This window comes from Oratosquilla oratoria, chromosome 35, assembly GCF_046742065.1.
Source record: "Oratosquilla oratoria isolate Oo_2021 chromosome 35, ASM4674206v1, whole genome shotgun sequence".
NCBI classification, from domain to species: Eukaryota; Metazoa; Arthropoda; class Malacostraca; order Stomatopoda; family Squillidae; genus Oratosquilla; species Oratosquilla oratoria.
Genome location: NC_134811.1, coordinates 7175046 through 7185045, shown reverse-complemented (window position 1 = coordinate 7185045; position 10000 = coordinate 7175046).

The window sequence follows — 10000 nt, the reverse complement described above, 5'->3', positions numbered from 1 at the left end:
GCTTCATCCCCTTTACCAGGGAGGTAGCCAAAAAGGAGAAGGCACAAAATCACTCCCACCCATTCCACCCCCGAAAACACTCCACACCCCTCCACCCTCCCTCCCATCTTAGCACCTCCTAGATGTAAGGTACGTCACACAAAGTCTTGGCCATTCAACGCGTTAGATTTCCATTTCCCAAAGTCGAAGGTTCTGTTCTCGTTCCAGGACCAGGAGATTGAGGGGATATTGTTAACATGTGAAGACCATCCGGCTAACAAACTTATCAAGAAGGACAAAGACCAGCCAATAAGGTTGATCAAGTAGCACGGCCCCTTTGGCGGGTTGGTTTGCAACTCGCTACACACACCCCGGAAGTCTTACGGCACAGGCAAAAGCAAAGGTTTCGTTGCAGCGAAGTGTCTGTATTCGTGTAAAAGTACATATTTGGAAGGTTAATGGTGCCAATCAACGATCGATGGATAAAAGTAGGCTACTCTACATTTGCACAAGGACTATGAGGTCTTGCCGTGGTGGACGCACACTCCTCAACCCCACTGAGGAATTTCAATTTTTACTTTATGTAGATAATAACGTCCAACTCTATTGACTCTCACACTCGGTAGTGCAACTTTTATGTTTATCATAGCACCCAGCCCTGTGCCAGGATGTAATTAACCAGATTACCAAAGGTGGCGATGGAAGGAAGAGTCAGGGGTGGGTAGGCACCCATAAGGAAGACCGAGATATCGATGGAGCAATGGTGTGGTGAGTGACGCGGTGCAAATTAACCCCGACCTGCAAGATTAAAGACAAACGGCTGAAGACGGGCCAGTCACGAGAGGCACAGTTAAAGAGGTGATTGGAACGCAATCCTGATGGTCAATAGAGTATAGTATAGCATAGCATTCAGGAAGCGTCCAGAAAATGAGGGATCTTTCAACACTGGAAAATCCTGTCTGAGCCTGGAAAGGGTAATCACGAGACTCCTGACGTCAATAACATGCAAAATACATGGATACAGGGCCTCCTTTGGGTAAACATCTGCCCCACATCACAGCGTAAAAGGTTTTTGTACGATCTGTCCTAAAAAAAAAAAGTCAAGTATATGAAGTTTTGGTAGAGGTAACTGTATACAATGTTAACAAACTAAAGGTTTAATCTATAAGCGCTGGAGATGGATTATCTTTCGTGAATACTTTTTTCAGCTGTCACCAGGCGATTTAATTCAGCTTAGGAAAATTATCGACATCTAAGAGTTAAATAAGGCAAGCTGGCCCCTTTGCTTCCCAATAAGGCTCAACAGGTCTTAAGAAAATAGCCCAAAGACAACTGAAAGTACCAATTACCCTTTTCTAAGGAAGAAGGAATCACTGCATAAGAAGTGATACAATGAACGAAGACAAATATAGGCGACTCTATTCAGGTCTACGTTACCCTCATCGTTTGGTAAATTATTAACAATTACGAGTTGCCAGATACTTCCAGCCACTGTAGCTTCAGTGGCTCTCAAACTGTGACACGTAAACTTTCAGAAGATACTTATACGTCAGCCAGCATCTTTCCTTTCGTAAACAATCGATGTATGCTTAGTAAAATTGATCTAATTTACGTTTAGACTGATGGTAATGATTCTCAATAATAGATATTTTTATCCCTAGAATAAACTACCTCATTACTTTGTCAAGTAGTTAAAAAAATGTCTGTAGTTTTGGAGAAACTTTGTTTTAGATTATTTTTCTTTTATTCATGACCAAAAGGTATTATATATATATATATATATATATATATATATATATATATATATATATATATATATATATATGTATATATACGTATATATATATATATATATATACATACATATATACATATATATATATACGTATATACATATATATACATATTATATATATATATACATATATATATATATATATATATATATATATATATATATATATATATATGTATGTATGTATAAGTTTGAGAACCGACAGTGGAGCAGGTTCCTGCTTCTGCAACTATGCACTGATGCCACCCGCATCTCCACAGTGACAGTGAGAAACGTCCTCATCCATTACGGCAAATTTAATCATTTGCAATCAGAACTTCATTCTGCTCCACAAGAACTCCTCCCCTCCGGACGAAGACGACAACGATCTCGTCCTTCCGTGGCCTCCCCCGCATCCCCCCTAATCGAGCCCCGACCTTGACCCAGAAGAGTGCCGCTTTTCTCCAAATTTACAATGGAAAAGCAACGAAAATGCAAAGGAAACTGCAGAGGAAATTCAATTTAGTGCAGTGACAATACCATAGACATACGATGGAATTTCGATGGAAATACAAGAATAATACACTGGAAATGGAATAACAATACAATGGCAAATGGAACGAAAATTTATTGAAATGCAGTGGAAGTTCGTTCTAAAGGGACGAAAATACTATAGATTTAGCATGGGACTACGTAATGCAGTGTAAAATACAATAAAGAAGTGAAGGGCAGGAAGTGAAGGTTGACCCTTTGGGCCCTTTGTGATCACTTGAACCTGTGAAGGACCTACAACATCTTCGGCACACAACTACAGCCGTGAAGAACGATGTAGGGAAATTAATCTATTATGTTAACTAATCTATTATGTTAACTAGATTTTTTTTCTTCTGTAGGTTTCTTGGTCAAAAATATATACACACACTACAGATATGAATTATATATAAGATGAATATAATAATTAATTGAACATGGGACTTTGGTTACTTTTTCACTTAAACTGAAAGGGCATAGATGGATGAGGGGACGGCGTGAGAGGAATAACAGAGAAGTAAATATGAAAATCAATTTTTTATTTAATTTAATTTAATTCAATTTAATTTAACTTTATTCTATTTCATCTTATCTTTTTATTATTATCATTTTTTGTCCTAGGTCTTTTTCAAACGTCCTAGGTCTTTCACAAACGAAATTATGTAAAGACGGAAACTACAATATACATTACAAGTCTATCTTTAAAACTCTTTAAATAACTTTACTATAGAGTGTCTAGATAAGAACATTTCACGATAGTTTATATGCAAGAAACTTGAAATCTCTCAGATTGAAATATACTGAAAAACCAAGGCAAACAAATGGAAATACTACGGGGGAAACACAATGGGCATGCATGGGAAACGCAAAGAATCTGCAGTTGAAATGTACTGAATAACAACAAATGTTGCCTAAGATTTCATTGCCTGGAAAGACTCAGCCCCACAGTGGCCGGCAACGGTCCTTGGACAGATGCGTTGGACTGTTGTTTGTGTTGTATTAGTGTGAGTGTTTCTGTCACCAATCTATGAGAAAGGAGTAATCAGTCGCTGGTTGCCAATTCTCATTATGAAGAAATGTGATCAAAATACTGTTGAAGATGAGAGAGTGGAATTCTTAATATATATATATATATATATATATATATATATATATATATATATATATATATATATATATATATATATATATATATTATATAAGTCCTTGGAAGGGAAATATTTATATAATTTTTTTTTAAGAATATCACCGTAAAAATCTTATAGTGGTATTCTTAAAATATATGTATATATATATTTCCTTATATAAATCTTTCCCTACCAAGGATTTATATAAGATTTATATAAGGAAAGTTTTTTTTTAAGAATACCACCGAGTATCAACCTCTCGGGGCTGTACTTCCAAATGAAGTTAAAAGTATCAAAACACAGCAAAAATTTAATTACATCAAACTGAAGTGTTAATACAATACAAATCCAATGAAAATACGAAGAAAACGATAATGAAAATACATTGCTATAGGACACCAAACCAACATTCTACTTCCCGTCATTTACTCTCTCAAAATAATTTCCTCTCTTCCACTTTCTCTTCAAAACCCTGTAACTAATTTCTTCGGCCCTGTCTCACGGGTCGTCGGATATTTATTGGTCTCTCTATTTCTTTTTTTTTTTCTTCTTTTTTCCTTTTTCTGTCTGCAATAATCTTGCACAACCGAGAAGATGAAGGGGACGTTCACAGAATTCATGGTTGATCGGATCTGTCGAGTGTTGTTTAGAGTGAGAAGGGTGCTTGCATGGGAACTTGTTCGGAGATACCGTGGGAACTGGCACCAGAGTGTGACTCACCATGGTCTTTGGATCACGTGTTGGACTCGTGATCGACAGCTATTTCCTCCTCGCAAGAGAGCTCAGAGCTCATATATGACCGATCTATTGGTAATGCTGTGACCTTACACGCACACACACACCCAACTCCCCGCCCTCGAGAGTTGAAATAACGGCCCACAGCACAGCTATACTGAAATTATTTCAGCTCTGGGCGGGATTTGAACCCGGACCACCGTAGAGGCAGCAGGGAACTCTACCACTGCGACACGAGTGTGTGAATGACCGTCTTCCTGGCGTTTGTCCACAATTCATGATATTACTCTTCCTTTTTTTCCTTCAACTCTCCGTTTTCCTCCTCCTCTCCCTTCTTCCCCTCCTTCTCCTCCTGCTCCTCCTTTTCTTTTCCCTCCACTCCTCCCTCCTATTCCTTCAGCTTTCCATACTCCTCTTCCTCTCCCTTCTTCCCCTTCTCCTCCTTTTTCTTTCCCTCCACTTCTTCCTCCTATTCCTTCATCTTTCCGTACTCCTCTTCCTCTCCCTTCTTCCCATCCTCCTCCTTCTCCTGCTCCTCTTTTTCATTTCCCTCCACTCCTTCCTCCTATTCCTTCAGCTTTCCATACTCCTCTTCCTCTCCCTTCTTCCCCTTCTCCTCCTCCTGCTCCTCCTTTTCCTTTCCCTCCACTTCATCCTCCTATTCCTTCATCTCTCAGTACACCTCTTCCTCTCTCTTCTTCCCCTCCTCCTCCTCCTTCTGCTCCACCTTTTCCTTTCCCTCCACTTCTTCCTCCTATTCCTTCATCTTTCCGTTCTCCTCTTCCTCTCCCTTCTTCCCCTCCTCCTCCTCCTGCTCCTCCTTTTCCTTTCCCTCCACTTCTTCCTCCTATTCCTTCAGCTTTCCGTTCTCCTCCTCCTTTTCTTTCTTCCCATCCTCCTCCTCCTCCTGCTCCTCCTTTTTCTTTCCCTCCGCTTCTTCCTCCTATTCCTTCATCTTTCCGTTCTCCTCTTCCTTTCCCTTCTTCCTCTCCTTCTCCTCCTGCTCCTCCTTTTCTTTTTCCTCCACTTCATCCTCCTATTCCTTCATCTCTCCGTACTCCTCTTCCTATCCCTTCTTCCCCTCCTCCTCCTCCTGCTCCTCCTTTTCCTTTCCCTCCACTTCATCCTCCTATTCCTTCATCTCTCCGTACTCCTCTTCCTCTCTCTTCTTCCCCTCCTCCTCCTGCTCCTCCTTTTCCTTTCCCTCCACTTCTTCCTCCTATTCCTTCAGCTTTCCGTACTCCTCTTCCTCTCCCTTTTTCCTCTCCTCCTCCTCCTGCTCCTACTTTTCCTTCCCCTCCCCTTCTTCCTCCTCATTTTCCACTACTGGACTTCTGCTGTGCCCAATGAGATCTTCAACCCTCAGTATTTAACGTCAAGATTTGAACAAGTAAGTTTTAAACTAAAGAACATAGACTGCCCCTCCTGGTTTTTTTTTTTATTAAATCCTTAAGTCATGCCAAAATCAGTTATTATAGATATTTATGTCACAACTAAAAATCCAAATGTGACAAAAATTTAAGATATTCCTTACAATGTTTCTCTGTTTGCCTCTAGCAAACTTATTCCTGAGAAAGAAATCAAATTTACTTTTAGTTACCCAAATAGCAGTTATAAACAATCAATATTTATCCAATACCCGAAGATAACAACAGCCCATGTGTTTGTAAATTACTTTACACAGATTGCACAGAACCTTATTAGGGGCAAACAGGAAGGAACGTACCAGCTAAATTAAAAGAAAATAACTATTCAATTAAATGCGTCCAGGAAAAGTCGACGAAGTTCAATCATCCTGCCTTTATACTTAGAGAGAAAAGAGTCGAATCCTACCTTATAAAAGTGGCAAAGAGCATTCGCCAGGAGACGATTAGCTGTGACCGAAGCTGTCACTTCTCCCCTGTCCACTTAGACTGTTAGGAAATGTAAGTCCCTGCTGGGAATCGGAGAGGAGTGCGGGATTCGAACCCACAACAAAGCAATTACGAGACCAGCACGCAACCGATCACACCAACAGTTCCTTAATAAAACATATTACTATTTCAGAACCTTTAAAGAACATTGGTCCCTAGATGCGATTACAAACATAGTCATCAGTAAACTCCAAAGTGTTCCAAATTTACCTTGCTCAGTCTTCTTCAGATATATACAGTGTACATGCATACATGTGCTAGTACTTGTTCATGTAGTATATGTATATGTGCACGTATATGTATATGTATATGTATATGTATATGTATATGTGTATGTATATGCACATGCATATGTATATGTATATGTATATGTATATGTATATGTATATGTATATGTATATGTATATGTATATGCATATGTATATGTATATGTATATGTATATGTATACACATATGTACATAAATATGTACCGGTACATACGATAAACATACATGCATAAACGCATGTCTATATTTAACTGAGTCCTATGCCAAAGTCTGTGCAGAAGAGTTCCAACAAGTTTGTTGTAGAAGAAGTAAAATTGCACGACAAAGTATGAATATCAACAGAAAACTGAAAATTTTTAACGCACAAGAGGCTAGACATATAAGAGGCTTTCGAATGCCGTTAAGTGCACGAAAAAACAACATCGGACAAGAAAGCGCGTGAGTGGACTGGAAGGAAACGAAAAAAGATAAAATATTCAGTTATTTTGGGCCCCAAAGAAGACACGGGTACGAATAGGAGATGAAGTGAATTCTCCAAATAAAGAAACGATAACAAAAAAGGCAACAAGCAACCGAGCTCTTCACAAGGTACACAAAGGGATAAACAAAACCAGACTAAGTTTTGGGGGAAAGAAAAGTAAACGAAGCTCAAGTCTCTGGCAGGGAAAGACGTCTGCAGTTGTAAACAATCCAAAAACAAAAGACGCTCGAACCAAGACGGTAGTATTCATAGTGAAGCGTCAACAACAAAACCATGATAATCAAAACATTTACGAGCTTTAAAAGTCTACTTTATGTTAATAGTAAATGCATTATATCGTTCATAAGGAGAGGAAAGATTGTAGATTAATTCCTTCACTCCGTCTTTCTCTTAAAGTGTTTATTTTTAGCTGTCAGCAGTGAGAAGGTTAAACACATCTCAAGATTCTCTTGATTTACTATTTCGCTGCATCAGTAGTTATTCTTCTTGCCATAAGAATACATGCTTTTCTTTATATTTTCTTTTCCTTTTTTAGGTGAAAGGGTCTGAGAGAATTCTGACAAAACAGAAATATGCAGGTTTAAAGACAAAATACATGGAAATAAAAAGAAATTGTTCTTCGTTAATCACAAGTACACATACACACAAACTTACATGCACACATATTCGCACGCAAACAGCACACACACAAACGCAAATACGCACACACGCACACTAGAATATCATATTAATAAAATCTGCTAGCCTTTTATCCGTGAAAATTTAGGGTCTAGAGAAGGTAATCGACAAAAACTTCACAATCATGGTTTTGTGGAAATTAAACCATATTGAACGAGTTGGAGCTAAGTTCATTCAGTGGATGCAGGATTTCCTGAAAGACCGGTATATGGAAACAAGAGTAACAGTCGATATTTCGAGATGGACGGATGTCACAAGTGGAGTTCCCCAGGGATTAGTTCTGGCACTTGTTTTATTTTATTCATTTATTAATTCATTTATTAAAAATATTTTTCTTATGCAAACGACATGTTAACCTATCATGTTTTCAAATTGTATAAAATCATGAGAAGAGAGAAGGACAAGATATAGACAACATATATGCACGAAACAAAATGTGGGAAATCAAATAAATTGCAATAATTTACAAAGTGTTTAAAATAGGTAAAGGCTTGAGGAGACTATCAATTAGTTATACAATGGGAAATTATTCAATAATATAATGAGAATAACAGGAACACATTGAGTGTTTTCACTTGACAGAAACGCATAAGTATCGTCCCTTTATATTGACGAAACAATAAATAAATGATAGAATCTGAGGTACGTCCTACATTAAAAGAATAGGAAGTGGAGTGGCCTTTGCGTGAAAAAGAAGGATATAAACAAGACTGAGAGGATACCATGACTAGTGGCAAATTGATTCCCAGATGGGGAGGAGAGCTATGTTTAACCCTTCATTAAGCTGCTTAACGATTAAGCATTTCTCCTGCCTGCCATTAGAGAGTCTTATTCACCTCATGGAGATCCCTCTGGTCGGCAAAGGGTTGAAATTAGAAGTTCAAGGAAACATCGGACCTGAGGTCAGGAACACCAATGAGGACGTCTACAGAAAGATGAACAATTTGAACCTTCAAAATGTTCATCACGAACAACGAAAAGCCTTGAATGACTGTCAGGTAATCTGCCTACGTCAAGTGATGCGTTACTGTGCAACAAGCCGTGACCTTTACCCCATGTGCTTGGACATCCAAGGGAACAGGTAGTCACCAGTGGTCCTAAGAGTTCGAGTATGGCTCTACATAGCTAGGAGGTCAGATTGGAGTCTGGTATGCCACATCTGCACACGTGCTGGCTATATGTGTCCAATATATGAATATACTCGTATGATAAAATACATGTAAGTACATGTGGTATAAATAATCATATTTGCCCTCAACGAGTCTTTAGAAACTCAACTCTAGAGTAGTTATACACCATTGTCCTTAGACCGGTTGTTAGCCTTTTATATTTTTCTCTTTTCACTGCAAGTTAGAGGAAGCAATAAAGATAAAAAAAAAGTTACAAGAGTAGAGCAGAAACTGTCTATAAAATGAATAAAGAATGAATAAATTACCAGAATGGCTATCCAATAAAGCTTAATATATAACATATTAGTATTACATGTACACAAACATATAGTCTTCATGCACATACCAATTTTTGTATCTTGACATATACACACATGTAATAAAGGACGAGTGAGAGAAAGAGATTTGAGTATGGGAGATAGAAGCGATAAAGAGAAAAGAAAACACGAAAAAGGAGAGGATTGAAAGAGAGAGGCAAAGGGAGACCAACAAAAAGCGTCAAACTTTAAGCTGATTAACCAACTCGCGTCGAAATCCGGCGGGGATCTCAATAGACCGATAGAGAGGCAGCGGGAACCCCCGGGGGGAATGGTGCTCCGGAACAAAGAGTGAATCCTTGCAGTGGATCCCTGGGCCCCCGGACAATAAAGGGGTCCTCTCCCAGGGGTCAATCGGTGAATTGTTTGAAACCTATCGCCGAAGCTGGACTGTTTTGATCAGCCTTGAATTGATCTCGGTGGTATAAAGGAACAGAGTCTCATAAACTCAGTGCGTAAGGTTGAAGAACGAATGAGACAATGAGTGAACGAATATATTTGAAAGGTTCTCCCATCATTATAAGGATATGCCAAATGTCTTCGTTGTGTTGCAGATTCTTTTACATGCTCTATTGGCTCATACCCTTCCTTTGTTTGATTGTACATAAATTTCTTTCAATTGAAAATGTCAAAGTTTTTGCGACTCTCCAATATTTTGAAGGAAAGCAACTATCAAACATATACCAGAATAATACAAATTGCCTCTGTTATCCGAGATTTTATGAGTTTAGAAACTTTTTGATCCAAGTACTTGAGATTCCCAAATTTCAGCGTTACCCAATAACAAGAACTATCTGTACAGATATTACTTGTTGCTAACCATCATCAGAACATTTTCTTTCTATGCAGTACACCACTTGTCTTACAATATAAGGAAATCACTAAAGAATAAATAACCTTATTGTAACCGCACTTGACAACTTAGATTGTTGGTACTTTTGGCAGAGATTGTACATGACCTAAGTCCAGATACAAGCTCTTAGCCACTCCCACGCGAATCTCCTCCCATCAACTGACACCTATCAGTCC